This window comes from Macaca fascicularis, chromosome 3 (assembly GCF_037993035.2).
Source record: "Macaca fascicularis isolate 582-1 chromosome 3, T2T-MFA8v1.1".
In the NCBI taxonomy this organism is placed as follows: domain Eukaryota; kingdom Metazoa; phylum Chordata; class Mammalia; order Primates; family Cercopithecidae; genus Macaca; species Macaca fascicularis.
Window position 1 is genome coordinate 94,902,822 of NC_088377.1, and position 23,861 is coordinate 94,926,682.

Below are 23,861 nucleotides of genomic sequence, written 5' to 3' on the forward strand. Positions count from 1 at the left end.
AGAATATTCCCAATAGTCAAAGCCCAATAAGACTCAGTTCTCTGAGGCTCTGGGCCTGTCCTGTCTGATTGCTTTAGAGCCAACAAGGAAGGGTTTACTTGGCCGGCTAGGGAGGAATTTTTACAATTAAAAAAAAAAAAAGTTGTCAGTGACAAAGCCTTCAGAATTCTGGAGGATTCCTAAGGGTAGCTAATTGGAAAAACCATTTGCCCCTTTTAATGACTCCCTCCCTCCCCTTTCCCAGCCCCCAGCCTTATCCGAGAGCAGCCACCCTATCTGTAAATGGCGACCATGGAAAATGTACCCTGGCGACTTGGTGTGAAAGATAGGCAAGGCTCCTAAAAAATCTTCTCGGAGGCTTATCACCTTCTTCTGGCTCCACAGCGGGCTCGGGCTCTGGGGCTGGAGGAAACTGCCTGTCTGTGAGCCTAGACAGGGTCTCATCAACAACTGATAAGGCCCTCTGTGAACAAGCAGGCTCTGTGGGGCTTACTCTCCTCTCGAATGCCAGAGACATTTGTAGGAAAATCTACAGGGTCCAGCGACCTCCGAGAAGGAGGCCAGGGAAGCCTGCAGTGTCAGACGTGACGCAGGGCCACCCTGCCCCCACCTGGGAAGGGAGGAATACCTGGAGGTCACGCCATAGGCCAGGGCACAAATGTCTGATGGCCAGCTGGACCATCCAAGCACTGACAATGCTGGTTTACCAGATGAATTAATCCCAAAATAAACTCCAATCTACTCAGACACAAAATAATCAAAAGCTCCTATCATCAGAATTTCTACAATGACAATGGATATTAAAATGATGCCCCTCATACTACAAGATCTTGAGGCTCCTTCTAAATCAAACCAGTTACTTCAACAAAAGGCACAGCACTGGGAAGGAAGAAATCAGATTTCATACTTCAGTTCTGCCCTCTGAATATCCATGTAGCATTAGATAAATCAGTTTACCAGGAAACTGCAAATAAAAATATTTGCCCAGTCTGGATCTCATTATGTGAAAGAGATCTATAAATAAATGGTAGAATGCCGTATAAATAAAATATTCTTCTGTTAAAAAAATACAATTATTTAGACCATTTTGTGGCCAGTGCACCTATACACTCTCATTCTTTGAAAATTGCTAATTCCATACTATGCAACCATAAAATGAGCTCATGTCCTTTGTAGGGACATTGATGAAGCTGGAAACCATCATTCTGAGCAAACTATCGCAAGGACAGAAAACCAAACACTGCATGTTCTCACTCATAGGTGGGAACTGAACAATGAGAACACTTGGACACAGAGTGGGGAACATCGCACACCGGGGCCTGTCGTGGGGTGTGGGGAGGGGGATAGCATTAGGAGATATACCTAATGTAAATGACGAGTTAATGGGTGCAACACACCAACATGGCACCTGTATACATATGTAACAAACCTGCACGTTGTGCACATGTACCCTAGAACTTAAAGTATAATAATAATAAAAATAAATAAATTCAAAGAAAACTGCTAATTCCAATTTAGCATGGTGAATTCAGTGGGGAAAATGTGCACTGAGTTCCTGTGCACTGTGAGGACACAAACAAAAGATAAGCTCTCATACAAAGAACTGTGATGTCAGGCAGAGACATGTGCCATAATACAGGTACAAACATATGCTAATGGGGAAACCTGGCAGGAAGACTGCTGAAAAAGTCTTGTGGAAAAAGTATGATCTGAGCAGATGTGAATGAAGGGATGGCTTTGACCAGGCATGAGCAAAACCGCAGCACAGGGCAGGACAGTGAGGCAGGCAGTGGTCGGGTTGGGCTGCGCAGAAAGATGTAGGGAAGATAATGAAGGGTGGTAGGCAGGGACCAGGCGGATGGGCTCTGAATGCCAGGCTGAAGATCTTGGATTATATTAGGTAGCGTGGAGAGCATGAGACATAGGACAGACTGGAGGTGGGAAAACCAGCCTCAGGGAACCAGGTGGAAAGTGGCAGTGCGAGTAGACAGAGGGGATGCTCAGAAGCAGCTTGGGCTGTGAGTTAAATCTCTGATCACCCAGATAGGCACCATTCTCCTTCCTTTCTAATAAATAGGAGGTTACTCTACTCAGCATGCATTTCTTTGCCTGGGAAGTTCCTCAGCCTCATTGTCTGTCTTGGGCCACTTTACTATTTCAGGTGAAGCTGATTTCCTATTCTGGTTCTACATCAAGATATCACACTGGGAGAGAGGGGGAAATGGTTAAAGAATGTAAAAAGAAAAGGAGAGTAAAACAGGCAAATGATTTTTAAAAAATAAGATTTGTATTCCTACAGAAGGAAATAAGTTTACTGTACAAAATTTAGAAATCATAATTAAAGTATAAGACATGAAAATCACATGTATCCAGACATATCTACTATTAATACTTTAATGGATAGCCTTCCAGTATTTCTTCTGTGTGTATATGTCATAATATATATTTCTGTGTGCATATAGTTAAAAAAATAGGTCAGCGACTGTTATAGTACTACTTATGTGATCACTGCCTGGTGCATGGCACATACTGAAACTTAACAAATATTTATTAAAGTAATTGATTACATGAATAACTGAAGACATTGTTTTATAAACTAATTTTTCACTTAATTAAATTGTATATTATGGACACCTTTCCCTTTTTAAAATAGTCTTTTAATGGCTACATGATACTCCATGTCTGCATTTACCATGCTTTAATTACCCAAGCACCATATGGTTGGGCACTTATTTTAAACAACACTGTGTTAAAAATTCTTACAGTTAAAGATGAACATTTATAATAATTTTCTTAGAAAAAAATAATAAGGGGAGATTTGCTATAGCAAAGGGTGTGCACATTTTCAAGACTTTTGATATTTGATGCTAGCTTTTGATATTTTACCCTTGCTGATTTGCCCATTAAACACATGTATCATGCTGCTTCCCATGTGCAGTAGATGTAGACTTCTTTCTCTGACGTAATAGACTGACAGACGGCAGATGTTATTTTTCCCTTCATCTTTGTCCATTTGATGGGTTATAAAAAAGTATATCATTTTAATTTTCATTTATTTGGTTACTGTGATCTTGAATTTAGTTATACTTTAGTTATACTTTGGAGAGGGGTAGATTTGTTTGCTGTCTTATTCAGTTCAAGCTGCTATAACAAATATAACATAGACTAGGTGGTTTGAACAATAGACATTTATTTCTCACAGTTCTGGGGACTGGGAAGTCCAAGATCAAGGTGCCAGCAGACCTGAAGTCTCGTGAGGACCATTTCCTGTCTGCAGGTGGCTATCTTCTTGCTGTGTCTTCACATGGTAGAGGGCAGAGAGAGAAGAGCAAGCTCTTTCATGTCCCTTCTTACAAGAGCACTAATCCCAGATGAGGGCTCCACCCTCAGGACCTAATTACCTCTGAAAGGCCTCATGTCCAAATGCCATTACATTGGGAATTAGGATGTCAACATACGAATTTTGGGGACACAGATATTCAGTCCATAGCATTTGCTTGTATCTTTTAATTATCTTTCTATGTTTTTATTTATTTGTAAAGAATTATGTACATTAAGAATATTAACCCTTCTTCAAAAATACCGTAAATGCTTTTTTTCCAGTTTGTCATTTTGTTTGTAGGTTGTTGTTTGTTTCTTTGCTATAGAGTTTTAAATTTTTACATTCGTGCATTGAATTCATTGATCTTTCCTTTATGATTTCTGTCTGTGACATCATGCTTCAAAAGGCCTTCCCCACCCTAAGATTCAGTGTGTGCAGCAACTTCATAGGGTATAACCATGGCAAATAAAGAGAATTAACAATGTAATGCAAAAAACTTAAGACTAGATATCAAACAATTCAGATATTAAAAGTATTTCCATCATACCCACCATGGGGAACTTCTGGGAGACTGCTTTCTCTTCTACTTTCAACCTCCAGCCACTCTTCTGGGCTGTCTCCCTCCACTTTGCCATCCTACTCCTCTCTTTCCTATTCCAGGACCAGCTCTCTTCCTTCTAGGGATTGCCCTGGGAACCCAAGCTTCAGCTTGTGAGGCAGAGCAGTTCATTACCCTCTGCTTTACTCGGCCTTTGGGTCATGCTCTTTGGGATCTTTCTTCACTAAGGTGATCTCATAAGTCACTGCACAAGACAATGAGAGATATCCCCCCACAAATTCTTCTGCCAATTTTGAAATTAACCTTTGTTTCCCAAACGCACAGTCAGATGTATTTTCTGGTACTTATTTGATGAGCCAACAGATGGTCCTGTGGGCACAACTGTGCCTTGGATTTAACTTGGAAATCAACTTTTCAGAAACACATTTGGCCAACTTTGTACTTTTTCCAGTGAGGGTAGTAAGAACTAAAGAGTATTGATTTGTACATCAACACCTATTTCCAAAGGAGGCAGAGGAAGGCTGTGGAGGTAATTCAGACATTTCTGCAAGTGGAGGAGGTGGGGAGTAGAGAGCTGATTGTATCAGTTTTTGTTTGTTTGTTTATTTGTTTTTCTGAACTGGTCTTGTCACCTCAGCAAAAGTTGACAGTTTCCTCTCAGGGGCCCTTTATGTCATCACCAATCCACCCCTGCCTCCATTAGAAAAACGTTAGCAGGACTCCAAAATGCTGTGCAGACATGACCTCACAGGCTCTCAGATATAGGGCCTCATTTTTGGTTCGATGATTTTTTTTTTTCCTTTCTTGTCTTGCCACATGAGAAAGCTGCTTTTAGAATGCATGGGGCAGAACTGTCTGCTACTTCTTATTAGTGTAGCTTCTAAGAGACCTGAGAAAACATGATTACAGCCCATTGTTCAAACAAAGAAAAACAGGGATCTAAAAACAGTAAAAACAGTGGTTTGGACCATGTTAACTGCCTTTTAAAAAACACATGCCAATAGAGGGTGAAGAAAATCAATCAGTAAGATGGCTGCTAAAAATGTTTTAAATGAAAAATGCCTAGCTATATACACCCCATGTCTTCCTAGCTTTTTAAATTGAGCATTTTCCTGCCTTTGGTTCCATAGTTAATGCCATTCCCCAGCTATGCGTTTGCAATTAGGAAGGAAAGAAGTGTGGGATTAGTTGAGGCCAATGTAGAAAGCAGGATTATTGTAGATGATAAATCAGAGGTCTATGAGTTTTTCCTACATTTTGCAGTACTCTTTCTTGGGAGAAAAACACACATTTTTCTGCAATTTGTTTATCAGTTTTTCTTTTGAAAATAAATGATTTGACATTTAAGAATTGCAAAAGAATTCCTATGGGAAGAACCACAGACTAGAAATAGATAATGTTGGATGAAGAACTCTGCAAGACGCTATAAAAAATAGTGTGATAGGATACATAAGGATTTGCTAATTGGACTGGGAATTTGTGAGAGAGAGGAGTTGATAACTCTGAAGTGATTTGGAAAAGAATATCATGTCAGCATTATAATAAAATGAAAAAAATGGGTCAACATAAAATGATTTTGAAGACCTTCAGTTTTGCATATACTTAAGTGGATGCTATTTTTTGACAAAAATTGCTATTATTTTACTTTAATAAATATTTATAAATTACCTCAAAAGTCCTTTATCAAGTGTCTGGAGTGAGTGTACAATGTGAGTATTTAATTCTGGCATATTCACATATAAGAGTGTGTAGGAGGAGGTGTATATGATAAGGCAAACAGCAGTGTGTCTTCATTCAAAATAAATGCCTTAGATTTTGGCTGGATTTTACAACAAAACCTAATACTTTAAAAATATACTAGAAGTGGACTTCTGGCACAAAATGATGTTGGCTCATAGCACTGCATTTGGTATCTTCTAACTTCACAATAAATGGGCATACAAAAAAAGAGATAAAATTTAGGATGATACCGTATTTACTTTATTTTGTACCACCACTGACTCAGAGATTCCAGTTTTACCACCCAGAACACTGGGCATAAGTCTTTCCTTCAATGACCAAACACAACTGAACTACTGTTCCCATCTGCCTATAAACTTCTCTGATCTAATGACATCTTCTTACAGTCAAAGAGCAAATGCCAGGTAGAAAACTTTCATTTTAGCATTGTACATGGGATTAGTAACCACCAAGAGAAACTTATTTTAGCTATGTGCAGACATAGGAAGAAAGTTGATAGCCATGGGAATTATGCTTGTTCATGGATTCCATCACTATCAGACAGGTGGACATCAGATGTAGGAATAGGTGCCATCTTAATAGAAAGACACATTAGTTGAAAGCCTGGGTATTAGATTGGAAACTGTGCAAATCAGTTAGCCTGCAGCTACAGATCTGAAAGGTGAATTCGACCATTACATAAGTAGAGTCAAAGAAGGGCCAAAGGTAATTCACGTACCCAATATCTGGAAAGATTTCACCTTTCTTACCCCTCTCATTCATTAAACAAATGTCCACTGAACCTCTATTGCCTGCAAGACCTTGATCTAAACAATGACTGAGTAAAGAGAAGAAAATGAAAATAAGTTAATTTTAGGTAATTTAAAAAAAGGAAAAATAACAATGTAACACTCAGAAGAAAAGTATAAGATTAGGAAATATTTACTGCAAGATTTAGAAAACAATTTCAGAAAACTAATTGGTATATTAAAAAGAGTGCAAATAGAAATAACCTCAATAAATAGCGGCAAATTATTCTGAAAATAAGAGAATAAGATGAGATTAAAAGGTAACAAAATAAGAACTGACTACAGAGAAAAAACATACAATGAAAATTGAAAATCAGTAGACATACAGACTGCCAGTAGGAATTGGCAAATCATTATGATTTACAAAGGAGATACCTGAATTGTACATAACCAGAAATGCTACACAAAGCAATAATCAAATATATCATCTAATACAACTTTTCTGAGCAGAAGAAAGACCTGGAGATTTGATGAACTCACTACATTCCAGATAAAAATTATTGAAAATTGACCCACACTTGTAAACCTCTTGGCAAAACACTTGAATTGCAAAAATAAAGAAAATATTCTCATTTGCAGGAGGGAAAACCAGTTTCCTATGATGGAACAAGAACCAGGTTAGCCTCAGACATCTCTATATGTCGAATTTGCATCTCTATATGCTAGATGTCAGTGAAGCTACATCTACATTTTAAAAAAGGTGTTGTCTTTGACACTGTGGTTCAAGGTTGTTTTTTTCAGAAAACAGAGGCAAGTATTCAAACTATCATGAGAATAAGATGTGGCCAAAATTAAATGTGGTTCTATCTCTCATAACAAGTCTTAGAATGATGTATCACATCAACTGTCTGTGAACAAATGTATTTTGTTGGCATGGGAACAAAAGAATTAGTCTGAATTTTGTAAATAACTTTGGTTATTAAAATTACTCAAAACAAACCAGAATCATAACCGTTAAACATGAAAAGTCAATAGAAGTTTTTGAATTAGAAAAAAATGTGTTATAACCTAAGAATTTTATACCTAGCTAAGTTGGCTTTCATGTATGACCAACAAAGATAAATTTTCAGGAGTCAAGGGTTCAAAATATTATATGACATATATTTTTAAAGAATAATTGGTTGAAGACATACTACAACCATTTAAGAGTTGAAAGAAAATTAGGTGATTAAGTATTTAAATGTGATAGCATAACAGTTAATATAGAGATGCCCAAGCAGAGGAAATAAAACAATAAAGACAAGAACTGAAATCAATGAAATTGAAAAGAAGAAAACAATAGAGAATATTAATAAAGCCAAAAGTTGGTTCTTTGAAATATTGATTATATTGGAAAATCTATAGACAGACTGACAAAGAAAAAAAGAGAAATTACCACCATCAGAAATGAAAGAGGGAGTAACAATACAAACATCATAGATGTTAAAGAAATAATACGGGAATACTGCAACAACCCTAAGAATAAAAATTCAGCAACTTAGATAAAATGGCCTAATTCCTTGAAAGCCACAAACTGCCAAAACTCACCCACAAAGAGATAGATAATATGACTAGTACTATATGTAGCAATGAAATTGGGTAGTTTAAACCCTTCCTCAAATGAAAGCTCCAGGCTTACGTAATTTCACTGGTAAATTCTAACATTTAAAGAAGTAATAGTAGCAATTCTACACATTTTTTTTCCCACAAAATAGAAGAGAATAAAAACCTTCCCAAGTCACTTCATGCAGCCAGCAGTAACCTGATACCAAACCAGACAAAGATAATACAAAAAATAAAAAAAGAAAACTAAGGACAAGTATCCCTAATGAATATAGGCAAAAAAAGCCTTCAACAAAGCACTCTCGAATCAATTCCAGCAATTTATTAAGTGACTGATACATTACCAGTAGGATTTTTTTCTTGTATGTTCCTCCAATGAAACAAGTGAGTTTTATTTTAGAAATACAAAGGTAGTTTAACATTCAAAAATCAATCAATGTACTCTACCATACAAACCTACTAAAGAATGAAAATTACATGATCATACATAAACTGCTGTGGAAAAGGCATTTGATAAAATTAAACACAAAAAAATCCTAAGACTAATAAAGTTTAGTAAGATCACAGGATAAAAGGTTAACATACACAAATCAGTTGTATTTCCGTATATTAGCAATCAACAATTGGGAACTGAAAAAAAAAATTAAATGTCATTTAAATAGCTCAAATAAAAGAGAAATACTTAGGTATAAAACTAACAAAACATGTGCAAGATCTGTATATTGAAAACTACCAAATCCTTCTGAAATATTGAGGAAGACCTATGTAAATGGAGACACTTACCATATTCATGAATTGGAACACTCAGCACAGTCAAGATGCCCATTCTCTCCAAATAGATCTGTAAGTTTAGCTCCATTGCAATCAAAACCTCTGGGAGATTTTTGTAGATATAGATGGGCTGACTCTAAAACTCACACAGAAATGCAAATCAACTAGAAAAACTAAAACAATTTTGAAAAAGAAGAAGAAAGTTGGAGGACTCACACAGAAAATAGACTCATATAAATATGGTCAATGTATTTATTTTTATTTTTTGAGATGGGGTCTCACTCTGTCACCCAGACTGGAATGCAGTGGCACAATCTCGACTCACTGCAACCTCCACCTCCTGGGTTTAAGCAATTCTCCCACAATTTACACAGATTTATACATGTGTTAAAATTTATAGATTGTCTCCAAAAAAAGTTAATTTTATGGTACTATTAATTTTATTAAATGTTAAAAATTAAAACACTAGCAGGTACTATACAAATGAATTAATAAATAAAATTTATACATAGTGTTCTAAGTTTAGAATGAAGGCCTGTTTCAATGTTAGGATATCTCTAAGTGTGATCTATTTACATTAATTTAAAAATAAAACATGCTTAAAATATATGATAAAATGTAAAACCCATTCTGCATAAAATTCTTAATAAATATAATCACTCTTAAAAATAGTAATAAATTTATTCAAAGAGACAAGGAATATCCACTTAAAATCAGCAACAAATATTTTATATAGCAATGAACAAGAGTCATGTCTCTCCAAGTTAGAAATAAGATGATAGAGCCTGCATGACAGAGTGAGACCCTGTCTCAAAAAAGAAAAGAAAGAAAGAAAGAAAGAAAGGAAGAAAGGAAGAAAGAAAGAAAGAAAGAAAGAAAGAAAGAAAGAAAGAAAGAAAGAAAGAAAGAAAGAAAGAAAGAAAGAAAGAAAGAAAGAAAGAAAGAAAGAAAGAAAGAAAGAAAGGAGGGAGGGAGGGAGGGAGGCAGGGAGGCAGGGAGGGAGGGAAGGAAGGAAGGAAAAGAAAGAAAAAGAGAAAGAAAGAGAGAGAAAGAAAGAAGGAAAGAAAGAAAGAAAAAGAAAGAAAGAAAGAGAGAAAGAAAGAAAGAAAGAGAAAGAAAGAAAGAGAGAGAAAGAAAAGAAAAGAAGGAAGGAAGGAAGGAAGGGAGGGAGGGAGGGAGGGAGATAGGTTTGTTGTTACTAGGATTATTAATATTGTACTCAAAAGCACAGCCTGCCACAGGTTGGGTTTTCTGAAAGCAGATGTCACGGCAGGGCTTGGGGTAGAAGATGTTCATTATGGATCAAAATCTGTGAAGGGCAGGAGTGGGAAGCAGGACTTCTTAAAGAAAGAGGTTAGACTGTGACTCAGCCCAGCAAAGCCTTGACCAAGCTGGTGGTAGCTCTGGAGCAAGTGTTCTTTGCCTGGCCTTTCTACCCCATCTTACTTAGAGAGCCGTACAAGCTGCCTAGGAAGGTTTCCTCTGAGTGAGCTGGCCCACCCTGGAGGAGTCCTCACCAGCTGGAGACACTTTACTGACTGCACTCTCTGCAACTGCACAGCATGGGAGTTCTGGGTGGTACCTTTCTTAGTCTGCAACAGGAACCATCCAACTTTTTTAGTATGGAGCCATATAGCAGTTATTTTAGGCTTTGCTGGCCCAGAGACAACATGAAAGACATAAAGAAAGTTCTTCATAAAAACCATTTTGAAATGTGAAAATGATTCATGGGTCATACAAAAAGAGTAGACAGATGGATTTGGACTGTGGCTGATAGTTTACCAATCCCTGATCTACTTATTACACAGCCATTGCAATAAGAAGAAATAGCAATCATAGAAAATGAAAAGAGGAGGAAAAATGATTACTTCTGATGATATAACTGTCTTTCAGAAAAACCTAAGGAATTTATTCAACTATTAAAATTCAGAAATATGGATAACTATAGAATACTGCAATGCCACTAAACCTGAACCTTAATTCATTTAAAGCTAGTGGTTCTCAAATTTTTAATTTTAAATCAATTTTTAAAGTACATCTTCTGGGAAGATTTTCAAATGCAGATTCTGGGATCCCACCTCAGATTTTCTTTTTCTTTTCTTTTTTTTTTTTTTTTTTAAATTATACTTTAAGTTCTAGGGTACATGTGCACAACATGCAGGTTTGTTACACATGTATACACGTGCCATGTTAGTGTGCTGCACCCATTAACTCATCATTTACATTAGGTGTATCTCCTAATGCTATCCCTCCCCCATCCCCCCACCCCACGACAGGCCCCAGTGTGTGATGTTCCCCACCCTGTGTCCAAGTGTTCTCATTGTTCAATTCCCACCTATGAGTGAGAACATGCGGTGCTTGGTTTTCTGTCCTTGTGATAGTTTGCTCAGAATGATGGTTTCCAGCTTCATCAATGTCCCTACAAAGGACATGACCTCATCCTTTTTTATGGCTGCATAGTATTCCATGGTGTATATGTGCTACATTTTCTTAATCCAGTCTGTCATTGATGGACATTTGGGATGGTTCCAAGTCTTTGTTATTGTGGATAGTGCCTCAATAAACATACATGTGCATGTGTCTTCATAGCAGCATGATTTATAATCCTTTGGGTATATACCCAGTAATGGGATGGCTGGGTCAAACGGTATTTCTAGTTTTAGATCCTTGAGGAATTGCCACACTGTCTTCCACAATGGTTGAACTAGTTTATAGTCCCACCAACAGTGTAAAAGCATTCCTATTTCTCCACATCCTCTCCAGCACCTGTTGTTTCCTGACTTTTTAATGATCGCCATTCTAACTGGTGTGAGTTGGTATCTCATTGTGGTTTTGATTTGCATTTCTCTGATAGCCAGTGATGATGAGTGTTTTTTCATGTGTCTGTTGGCTGCACAAATGTCTTCTTTTGAGAAGTGTTGGGGTCCGTGTGTTTTCTAAACAAAGGAATGAACACACAAGACAACACAGGATGAGACAAACATGGCGGCCACCCCAAACGGCACGCTCTGCTTTATTTAATACAGTCTTTTGTGGAATGTTGCCAAGTCACAAGACACATTGTTGTTTTTCTGACCTTTCCCTGACTTTCTGGATTTTCAAGATGTTTACACATAAACCAGCCCCCAGGGTCTGCTGTTTGCAGCTGGCTCCTTTGTCCTCCCTGTTTGCAGGGAAGGAACGCCCTGCTTCACTTGCGAGAGCAGGACTTACCGGGAACATCTCGTTTGCGAGCATGTAGTCCTCTACAGAGAAGTGTCTGTTCATATCCTTTACCCACTTTTCTATGGGGTTGTTTGATTTTTTCTTATAAATTTGTTTAAGTTCTTTGTAGATTCTGGATATTAGCACTTTTTCAGATGGGTAGATTGTAAAATTTTTCTCCCATTCTGTAGGTTGCCTGTTCACTCTGATGGTAGTTTCTTTTGTTGTGCAGAAGCTCTTTAGTTTAATTAGATCCCATTTGTGAATTTTGGCTTTTGTTGCCATTGCTTTTGGTGTTTTAGTCATGAAGCCCTTGTCCATGCCTATGTCCTGAATGGTATTACCTAAGTTTTCTTCTAGGGTTTTTATGGTTTTAGGTCTAACATTTAAGTCTTTAATCCATCTTGAATTAATTTTTGTATAAGGTATAAGGAAGCGATCCAGTTTCAGCTTTCTACATATGGCTAGCCAGTTTAAATAGGGAATTCTTTCCCTACTTCTTGTTTTTGTCAGGTTTGTCAAAGATCATATGGTTAAACAAATGGAAGCGCATTCCATGCTTATGGGTAGGAAGAATCCAGATCGTGAAAATGGCCATACTGCCCAAGGTAATTTATAGATTCAGTGCCATCCCCATCAAGCTACCAATGACTTTCTTCACAGAATTGGAAAAAACTACTTTAAAGTTCATATTGGAACCAAAAAAGAGACTGCATGGCCAAGACAATCCTAAGCCAAAAGAACAAAGCTAGAGGCATCACGCTACCTAACTTTAAACTATACTAAAGGCTACAGTAACCAAAACAGCATGGTACTGGTACCAAAACAGAGATATAGACCAATGGAACAGAACAGAGCCCTCAGAAATAATACCACACATCCACCCCAGATTTTCTAATTCAAGAGTTGTGTGCTAGAGGTCCCAAGAATCTGCATTTAAAAACAAGCCCCAGTTGATCCTAACATCAGTGGTCCATAATTTAAGAAGTTCTGTTTTAATTCTTTATAGTAATCTTCTCTAAATGGGTGTTTCTTAAACTTTGGGAATTTTAAACACCTGTGAGAATTATATAAAAGTTATGAATCTTCCCAAATTTACCCATTTATCAAGGGAAACAAATCTTCTTACTGCAATGTAATCTTTAGAGGATAGGTATTAGCATAGCTTCACTTGAATAGAGGACTTAGGCTAAATAGAAATAATGAATTATATTTGCTCAAATTTTGAAAATCAGTTGGGAGAAACTGGGGTGGGAACAGTAAAATAAAATAGAGAATTAATGCCCAGTGGTTGAGTTCAAGTCTTTTTGTGTAGACAAGTTTGGGTTTTCTGGAGGCAGCTTCCCCAATCTTTTCTCCTCAACACCACCGCCATGCCACCATAATTCATAACCACATTCATATCTCCATCCCATCTTATGCCTTGCAAATACTTTCCCAGGATTATTTGCATTTTAAAAGCTGGAAAAAGCTAATGAACTACTGAAAAGGATTAAATTCCAATGGTAGAGCTTGAAAGAGAGAGATGGGTGCATATCTCACAGGCAAGGGCACCATGTCAATGCTTTTTAAATTCCAACATACAGGTGGGTCTACATTCTCCCTGTTCTACCTATTTTTAAGGCCAAGCATGATCCAGTTTGCAAAATTTTTTCCTTGAACTAAATGGAATCCCATTTGAAACTGCAATGATCCAGCTCATGGATGTTGACTTCCAATGAGATAATGCATGTAGAGCAGAAAATGTGATTTTAAGTAGTTAGGACATATTCAATAAATGTTAGGTGCTATTATTGTGGATGTTGTTGATTCAACTGAACATCAGTTCAGCAGCCTACATTTAGATGTAGATCATATTCTTGGTGGTTACCCAATTTTGATATAGACAGGTATTCTGATGTTAGGTCACAGAATTCATACTCCAGTGGACTTGTGGTCTAGAAGGGGAGAGGGCCAGTAAACACATAGGAGCTGGGCAGTGACAGGTGCTCTACTGGGGGTTATTCTACTGACAGGGTGGCCCAAGGAGAGAATGGACAACTCAGCCTACAAGGAGTCACGGGGGAATTTGTCATCAGAATAATAGAGCTGGTTTTCTGACATAATACAGAGTTATATTTAATTGTCAAATAAATTATACAATAATTTATTACTTTTAAGGAGCAAAGAGGTAAAGATCAATTTGAAATTGTCCAGTCACAGAAGGCCTTGGTGAAACACACAAGCACTGTGTTTTCCAAGTTTGGAGATTTTATAAAGGACTGACACTTCAAATAAAATCAAGGCATAACCATCAGCTTGACAAATTTTAATCATGCCAAGTAAGGGTTAAAAAGAAAAAAAACCAACTATAACTTACTTCCACTACTTTAGTAAAAATAAATTACATTTTAATTCTAAAAGTATAATGTTAGAATAAAAGGGAGTCTAGTAAATTGACTAGATTAAGCTTTTTGAAGAATTCATCATGTTTTTCTCACATTTCCCCAGACAAGAAAACCTCCTTGGGAGTTGGCACAGGCTTTGAGCCACCACCTGGGAAGGCTGGTCAGTGATGCGACAAGAGGGGCAAGGGTTGCAGTCTGAGTTCTGGGCTCCAGCCCTGGCTCTTCACCTTGTGTCTGTATGGCTTTGGACAATGACACTGAATTCTTTCTTGGTCTAGGTGCATTTATCTTTCCCCACAGCTACCTCTTAAAGCTGTAGGGAGGTGCAGAAGAGATTATACAAGTGAAACTGTGTTGTTAACTGCTATTTTAATTCAACGGATGATTAAGAAGAGGTAGCATGTTGCTAAGTCTGAATAGGTAGCTCATATTTGGACAGCCCAAGGGGAGGCTGGAGTATAGTTCAGCTTGAACTCCATGTACCTGGGGGCATGTTTGAGCGGTGGGCAGGTGCTCCAGGGCAAGGAGTAAGTGACAAATACAACTGGAAATTTTCATTGGGGGCAGAAAGTCAGGGGAAAGGCTTTGGACTTTATCCTAAAAATAATGGGAAACATTGAAATGATGGGAAGATTGGGGAGAGTAAAATGACAAAAAGAGAGTTTTAATGTCAGTATAATGTATTTTTAAATATGTAAAGGGACATTTGGATTTTTTACGATTATTACTTGGGACTGTGTTCACATAATCTCACAGTTGACTGAACACTCCCCTTTGACCTCTCCCTCCTTGGGGACCAACTCAGGTTTAATTGAAGCTTTTGTCTCTATCTCTGCCTTTGACAGCTGGGAGAGTAGCAGGGGTTTGGCTAATTAGCATTTAACTGTTCGCTAATGTTCCCATGGTTTTGTCAATCACAATCTAGTTTAAAATGGATTCAGACTTTTCAAAATCTTGAAAAAGGATGCTGTGTTAGAGCTGATTCCATTTTTTGAAAGGATTAAGGCAAGAATCAAATCCACCTTTATAATCTTTTCAGTCACATCTCCCAACAAAATGATATTTTGAATTGGAAATATGCTGCAATCATCTTTAGATGCAGGGGCTATGGAAGGATAGTTAAAAATGAGCTGAAAAGTCTCCATCCATGGAGACCTGAGATCTTAGATCTTCATTTAAAGTAACCCACCAGGGACATGCTCCTCTTTGCTTCCCAGGTGGCTTTAGAGACATGAGGAGATAAACCTCAATATGCTAGAGTAAGCCCCTGAAGTTTGCTATTAATAAAAGATACCGTTGAACATGATTGCCTACTTTTATTCATTCAGGCAGTTAGTCATTCAATGAATATTTACTTTTTTGGTGTCAAGCAGTGAACTAACGCTGAGAATAGAGATGGAAAGATCTTGCCTCTAAGGAAGCTGATGTTTTATTACCTACTGGGCACAATGTACAATATTTGGGTGATAGGTACATGAAACCCAGTCCCCACCATTATGCATGTAATACCCATGTAACAAAAAAGCACATGTATCCCCTGAATCTAAAAGTTTAAAAAAGAAGAAGCTGGCCAGGCATGGTGGCTAATGCCTGTAATCCTAACACTTTGGGAGGCCAAGGTGGGGGGATCACTTGAGGTCAGGAGTTCGAAGCCAGCCTGGTCAACATGGTGAAACCCCATCTCTACTAAAAATACAAAAATTAGCTGGACATGGTTGCGGATGCCCATAATCCCAGCTACTTGGGAAGCTGAGGCAGGAGAATTGCTTGAACCTGGGAGGCGGAGTTTGCAGTGAGCTGAGATCAAGCCACTGCACTCCAGCCTGGGTGACAGAGCAAGACTCCATCTCAAACAAAACAAATCAAAACAAAACAAAAAAACAAAAGAAGGAGCTGACATTTTAGAGGGGAGATAGGCATCTAAACAATTACCATACTGTGCAACATAATGTACGTGTCTTATGCAATGCAACGTCTTAATAAGGTTCAGCATGGGGCAACAAGAGCACAGTAGAAAGATGTGTCCTGAGACAGCTGTTTAGCAAAGACTGCAAAAAGGAGGTAGTACTTTGACTGGGTCATGAAGGATGACTGGGAGTTTCCCAGATGAAAAGTAGAGGCAGAGAATTCTAGGCAGAGGGAACAGCATTTTCAAAAGCCTAAAACAAAATGGAAGCCCACACGTATTTTATACATCATGTTCAGGAATTTAGATTTGTATTATAATAGAGCAATATGTCAAATCATGCCACTTAACTAGATGTGTGATATTAAATTAATTACCTGAGCTTTCTGAAACTTAGGATTCTCATCTGAAATAAGGGCAACCAAACATCAAAGTGCTAGCATGCTGTCTGACATAGAGAAGGTGCTTGAGTCCTATGGCTTATAAAAGTAGCTTAAACAAAATAGGCATTTATAGCTCTTCCACACAAAACAGTACAGAAGCAGGGAGGCCAGAGCCAATATGGCAGCACAGAAGACCTCAGGGACCCTGTCTCCATTATTCTAGACTATGGATGCTCTCTTCAGGATATCTTCATATCCAAAGTGGTTATTAGAGCCCTCTAGCAGCAAGAAGAAAGGGCACAGGAGAGAACTTATCAACTAGAGCAACTATAAGCTCTTAGCAGCCTTTCTGGAACCTCCCTCCCACCACTACCATGCTTTAACCCTTCCATCTCATCATATCAGCTTTTGCATGGGCATACTTTGCTTCAGGAAGCCTGAGGTATAGAGTCTTTTAGGGGGGCACATTTCCATACCAAAACAAACCAGGGCTTTGCCGTTAAGATAAAAGGAGAGCATGAACATTGGGGAACCACTTAAAGTCACTGCCATAGTGCTCAACAAATGTTGGTTTTATTTAATCCCTTGGCAAGTCAGCACAGTTTAAAAGTGAAAAATGAGTTTTGAAGTCAAATCCACCTGGGTTCATACCCCAGATCTGGCGCTCATTCACTATATAAACTTAGGCAAGTCACTTTTAGCTCTCTGAGCTTCAGGTTTACTATAAAATGAAGGCAAGAATGCTGATCTCCCAAGTCATAGAACACCTGATACATGGATGGTATGTAGTAGAGAAGGGTTCTTTCTAGCCTTCCACCCCTCTCTCCCAACCCAGCAGAAGCCTAGGGCATCAGGCCCAAGTCCAGCTCATGCATCAGTTGTCCTTCATTGTCTGTGGGAGAGCAACACCAGAGTCAGGATCTTATGAATGAACCAAACCAAAGTCAGATGGAGAGTTCCAGTTAGGCATCTGAAGGAGGCAGGCAGAGAAGGATCAAGGTGTAAGTCACGAGGATGCAAACCAGAGAAACAAGATCATAGCAAGAGGGTGTGGGAGACATAATCTAGAGACATTCCCACAACTAGAGGAGCAGGATGTGATGTCCCACGGGGGGAGGGAACTCTGATTTGGAAATACTAATGGGGAATTATTAAGTACTAGATTATGTTAAGTAAAGCTTGGATCCTGTGAGAAATGGACTTGGTCTTAAATAAAATTCTTAGGCATGTGATCTGTCTGGGAGAGGGCTGAAGGACCCAAGCACAAATGCATCTAATAGTGGTATCTAGGGTCTGGTGACCTTTGAAGAAGTCTGCAAAAAGTATGGAAAATGAGCAATTTACTTCATGAACATCTTAGTCCCTCGTATTTCACTGTGAGAAACAGAAACTCATACATACTAAGTAATTCAAATAAAATGGAAGTTTATGGAGTAGATACAGCTGGCAAGCTCATGGGCATACAAGATTAGAACAGACATGGATGGGTCTCTGGGAACACAAGGGGCCTGGACATTGTCAGGCGGGATGAAGTCTACTTCTTACTCATTCTGTTTCTCTCTACCCACCTGCTTCCTCTGCTGTTTCTCTTTGCACATTGGCCTTTTCTGATTACTCATAGCTTGTGAGCTATTTCTTAACCCCAACTCTATGCAGCATTCCATTGCCATGGTGATGACTGAAGCTCTGACTCCACAAGTCTCTTAAGTTTAAATGTTCACATCTTACAATATAATTGCCAAGCCTTTAGCTAAATCTTAGAGGTTGAAAATCTTAACTTGGCCAGGCGTGGTGGCTCACGCCTGTAGTCCTAGCACTTTGGGAGGCTGAGGTGGGCAGATCACCTGAGATCAGGAGTTCGAGGCCAGCCTGACCAACACGGAGAAACCCCGCCTCTACTAAAAATACAAAATTAGCTGGGCGTGGTGGTGCATGCCTGTAATCCCAGCTACTTGGGAGGCTGAGGAAGGAGAATCGCTTGAACCCAGGAGGTGGAGGTTGCAGTGAGCTGAGATTGCACCATTGCACTCCAGCCTGGGCAACAAGAGTGAAACTCTGTCTCAAAAAAAAAAAAAGTAAAGAAAAATTGACTGAGACTGGGTGCAGTGGCTCATGACTGTAATCCCAGCACTTTCGGAGGCCTTGTCTCTAAAAATAAATAAATAAATAAATAAAGGAACTCTTTTGAACTCAGATTAAAGATTGGCTCCCCTGAGTCAGCTTTCCACTCCTCATCTAATCACCTGGGGCTAGAGAATAGAGCAGGGTCTCATAGTTCTGTGGAGAGCCACATTCCTTTTTCTCCTAAAGTCCTTATATGTATAAACAGTAAGATCCTATTCCTTTTTCTCCTAAAGTCCTTGTATGTAGAAAGAGTAAGGTCAAGACTTAAAGTTACAGTTGTATAGCTAAGACGTGCCCAATAGCAGCACCACACCCAACCATAATCACAAGGACTATTACCATCACCACCACCCATGGAGTCACCAGTGTGACTCCCTCCATCTCTACAACACTCACAGCACAATCACTATTACAGCAACCACTACTACCATCACCACCACCTCCATCATCATTACCACCATTATCAACATCACCACTTATAATCACCACAATCACTCTCACTACTACCCTGCCCACCACCATCCCCACCACAATCATCTGTCACTATTGTCATCACCAGCACCACTACCACTACTAATACTACTTCCTCCATTTCTGAAATCATCCACACCTCTACCATTGCCACCAACACCCCTACCAACACCATTACCACCACCACCTCCATCATTATCACTACCGCCATCCAACTATCTCTGCTACCATCACCATTATTGCTACTACCAAGATCATCTCCATCACCACTATCATCACCATCACCACCTTCCTCATAACCATCACAAGCCCCCTTTATAATTACCATCATTATCACCACCACCACCACCATCAGTTTCAATTACCTCCATTAGTACCATCACCTCCACTATTTCACCTCACATCCCTCATAATTATCACCACTCTCACCATTACTAACTAACACTATCTTGAACATTATCATCGATACTATTAACACCACCTTTGCCATCACTATCACCATATCTACCACCACCACCTCCATTATCACTACCTCCATCATCACTGCTATCTCCACCATCATCACTACCACCAGGCATCTCTGCTATCACTACCTATGAAAATGTAGACTGGAAAACAAGATTTCTACTATGGGTAAACTAATCTTGAAGAGAGAGGAGGTGGAAGTCAGATGGGTGCCTGTGAATTTTCTAAGTACATCAGTGTCAATAATTATTTGTAGTTATCTAGTCCTAAAAACTTAGCATCATCTTGTCCTCCATATCCAATCAGTCACTGAGTACCATACATAGTCATTTCTGATTTGCCTACATCACTTCCTACTTCTCTATTTCTGCTGCCACCATCCCTCATTTCACAAACGGATGATCACAATTTTTTCCTAGCTGGCTCTCTGCCTCCAATCTACCTATTCTCAAAGCATTTTTCATGTCCTGCCAAATTAATCTGTCTAAAATCTTGATTTCATTGCTTTTTTGCTTTGCTCAAAATCTATTGGCCAAATTTTCCCATCTAGAACGAGAAGCTCTAGATCCAGATTCCTTTGCCAGCCCTATTTCCTGTGACTCTCCTGGAACTTTGGGCTCCTGCTAGGTTGGTGTCCTCATTAGTCTTTCAAACCTAGCATGGTCTCCACACCATGACTCAAACATGTCCTCTATTTGGTCTGTCTTCTACAATCCTCTGTTTCTATACACATTCTACTTCTCAAAGCTTGACTTAAAATGGGGAGATATATGTTAAAGAATCCAAAGCAGCAGATTTGTGGGATGAACAACTCAAGAGATCTAATATACAGTGTGAAGATTATGGTTAATAAAATTGTATTGTATTTGGGACTTTTGTTAAATAAGTAGATTTTAGCTGCTCTTGTCACAGATGTACACACATGCGAGTAACTATGTGAGATGATAAATATATTAATTTGCTTCACTATAAGTGAACATTTTACTATCTAAATGTATTCAATACCGTCATATTGTAAACCTCAAATATACACAATAAAATGTATTTAAAAACAAACAAACAAACCTGGGCTTAAATCATACACGTATGAAATTTAAGGGATTCCTCTTAAGCACATTAGGGAACTCAGCTTCAAGATTACAAAGTCCCCACGTTAGACTCTGTATCTCTTGAGTCCTAAGATGATTAAACATCAATAAAGACATAAACCTGTAGCAGCCAAGAGAATGGGAGAATACTCACCAACATACAAGAAGTTTTAATGAATTTTCAGAAGACAGGAAGTAAATGGAGAAGCATTAGTGGCCTGCAGCAGAACAGAAGAAAGAGCAGCCTTGAGAAAGCTGCAGGAATTTGAAAGCAGCAGAACCATGTAACCCCTGGACACAGAGTCAATGCACTCAAGAATGGAAACAAGGAGCAGGGCCAAAAACCAGGGAGAGTGAGAAGACTATCAACAAAACAGTAAACATCTCCACTCTTGCACAAAGCTCAGGCCAACAGGCATTTATTCCCAGTCAAAACACATGAGCATTTTTCTCAAAAAAAAAAAAAAAAAAAAAAAAAAAAAAGGAAAAAGAAAAGAAAAAGAAAAAGAGAATAACCACAGGGTACCTGCTGTGGCCTGAATGTGGCCCTCAAAGTTCATGTGTTGAAAGCTTCATCCCCAATGCATCAATATTAAGAGGTGATTCGGTTAGGAGGTCTTCACCCTCATGAATGGAGTTAAACGGTTACTGTGGGAGTGGTTAGTTATCATGAAGTGGGCTCCCAATAAAAGGATGAGTTCAGCCTCATTTCCTGTTTCTCTCTCCTCTAGGTGCCTCCTTGCCATGAGATGCCTCCAGCCCTGTTAAGATGCAATGAGAAGGACTTCATCAGATGTGGCCCCTCCATCTTGAACTTCTCTACCTCCAGATTCATGAGCCAAATAAACTTCTGTGGTATTCTGTTATAGCAGCAAAAAATATTCTAAGACAATACCTAAGGTGAACTAAGGCAGCTCCTGTAGGTGTTAGCACATGAAAGTAATACAGTCCTCATTCTGGCTTTAGGGAGGCCATCAGCATGGTGATTAGCTCCTCATCTGCTCACCTTCAACAGGCCAAACCCAGAGAATTCCTCATTAGCCCTGCCATTTCCCATTCTTAAATACCAATAAACCCTCAAAGCATACCGACAGTTTAGGAAAAATAGCAGTTTGAAAGAGAAAGCCCAAGAGAAATTGAATAGGAGCATCATTCAAGTTCAGTTATTTGTTTTTAAGAAAAAAGTCTAATTAGTAGGCACACTGGGATTTAAAGAGCTATTTATTTCATAGATCAAGAATAGGAAACAATCAAAGAAATGACTAGGGTATATAAGACATTAGTTTTGGAAATTAAAAATATTATTGTGCAAATAAATATTTTAATAAAAGAGTTGGGGAGCAGAGATCTAGAAAACCTCTCAGAGCATAAAAGGAAAAGGTGAAGAGATAAAAACTATGAGCAATAAAAATAAGAGATAATAGGAGCATCAAACCAGGAGGTCCAACACCCAACCAATAGAAGTGCAAAATGAAAGATGCCAAATGAATTCAGAGGAGACAATTGCCAAAGAAACAACCAAAGACATTAACCAGAGCTAAAGGGACAAGTGAATTTCAAATTGAAAACACAAAATGGATGGAATAACAACAACTTGCACCTAGACATATTATTGCTAAAAATGATTCTTTTCATTTATAAAGTCTTTATAAAACACATTAAAATAAAACTGAAGTTTACGGGAAAAGAAGTGGAGGTTTAAACATAACATAGTTATGTATGTATGTATAAATTTGATATATATTGAATAGATTATATATTACATAAAATATATAATATATAATATATGCATTGTGTATATTACATATCAAATTTATACATACATAATTATATATAATATGTAATTATATATAACATATTATATAATAATATGTAATAAATTTATATATAATATATATTATATATTATATGTAATGTATTTATATATTTATAATTTATATATATTTTACTTACATATTTTTATATATTTATTTATTTATATTATATATTATATATGTAAACATATATATTATACATATAAAACATATATGTATTTTTATATGTATAATATATAATATATATTATTTATACATAATATATTTATATTTATATATTATATATTATTTATATAATATATATTTATATTTAGATATTATTTATATATAATATATTTTTATTTATATGTGATTTATATATAAAATATATATTTATAATTTATATATTATATTATATATAATATAAATATATTTCATATAACTATATATAATATATAATATATTATGTTATAAATATATAATGCATATAACATATATTATAAAAATATAATGTATATTATATATCATATATCATATATACAATATATTATATTGTATATACAATAATATAATATATATTATATATTATATTATAAATATATATTATATATAATACAACATATTATATAAATATATTTTATATATACAATAAAATGTCATACGCATATTATTTGTAAAATGACATAGGCATATTATTTGTAAAATGTCATAGGCATATTATTTGTAAAATGACATAGGCATATTATTTGTAAAAAAACCTGCTTGAGCATTCTAACTGGATGTGATTAACAGTGATAACTTCCAGGGAGTGAGGTCTGGGTGTGGGAGGCATGGGGTGGTTAAGACATTTATGAGGATTGAGTGAAAATGATTATACGAGTGTAACCATCTCTCAGGTCAAGCAATGCATATCGCCAGTAGCCCAGAAGTTCTGTTCGTGCCTATACCCAATCAGGACTCCCTGTCTTCTCCTCTAATCTGACTTCCAAATTTTAAAGAATTTGCTTCCAAATTTTCAATTTTCACAAAGGAAAAAGAAGCTTCTGAAATTTTGTTTGGTACTGCATTGGATCTGTAGATCAGTTGCATGGTCTAACACTTTAACATTTTAATAATATTTAATTTTATAATCCATGAACATGATATAGTTCCATTTATTTAGGTCTTAATTTCTTTCAATATTTTATAGTTTTCTGGGTAATAACCCTACACATTCTGCATTAGACATAATTCTAGGTATTTGGTGTTATTTTATTCTGTTACAAATGACATTTTTAATTTTATTTTTTGACAATCTATGCAATTGAATTTTAGAATA

At 37.4% G+C, this 23,861-nt stretch overlaps 1 long non-coding RNA gene across 1 annotated transcript in view; it reads right to left on the reverse strand.

Annotated features, from left to right (window-relative positions):
• The window catches only part of LOC107129163 (uncharacterized), a 69,543-nt gene extending 48,507 nt beyond the window's left edge, over positions 1–21,036 (reverse strand). Inside the window, exon 1 of the long non-coding RNA XR_001489346.4 lies at positions 20,905–21,036. This is a non-coding gene — a long non-coding RNA (uncharacterized lncRNA). The remainder of the gene's footprint in view (positions 1–20,904) is intronic.
• Between the last annotated feature and the right edge of the window lie 2,825 nt (positions 21,037–23,861).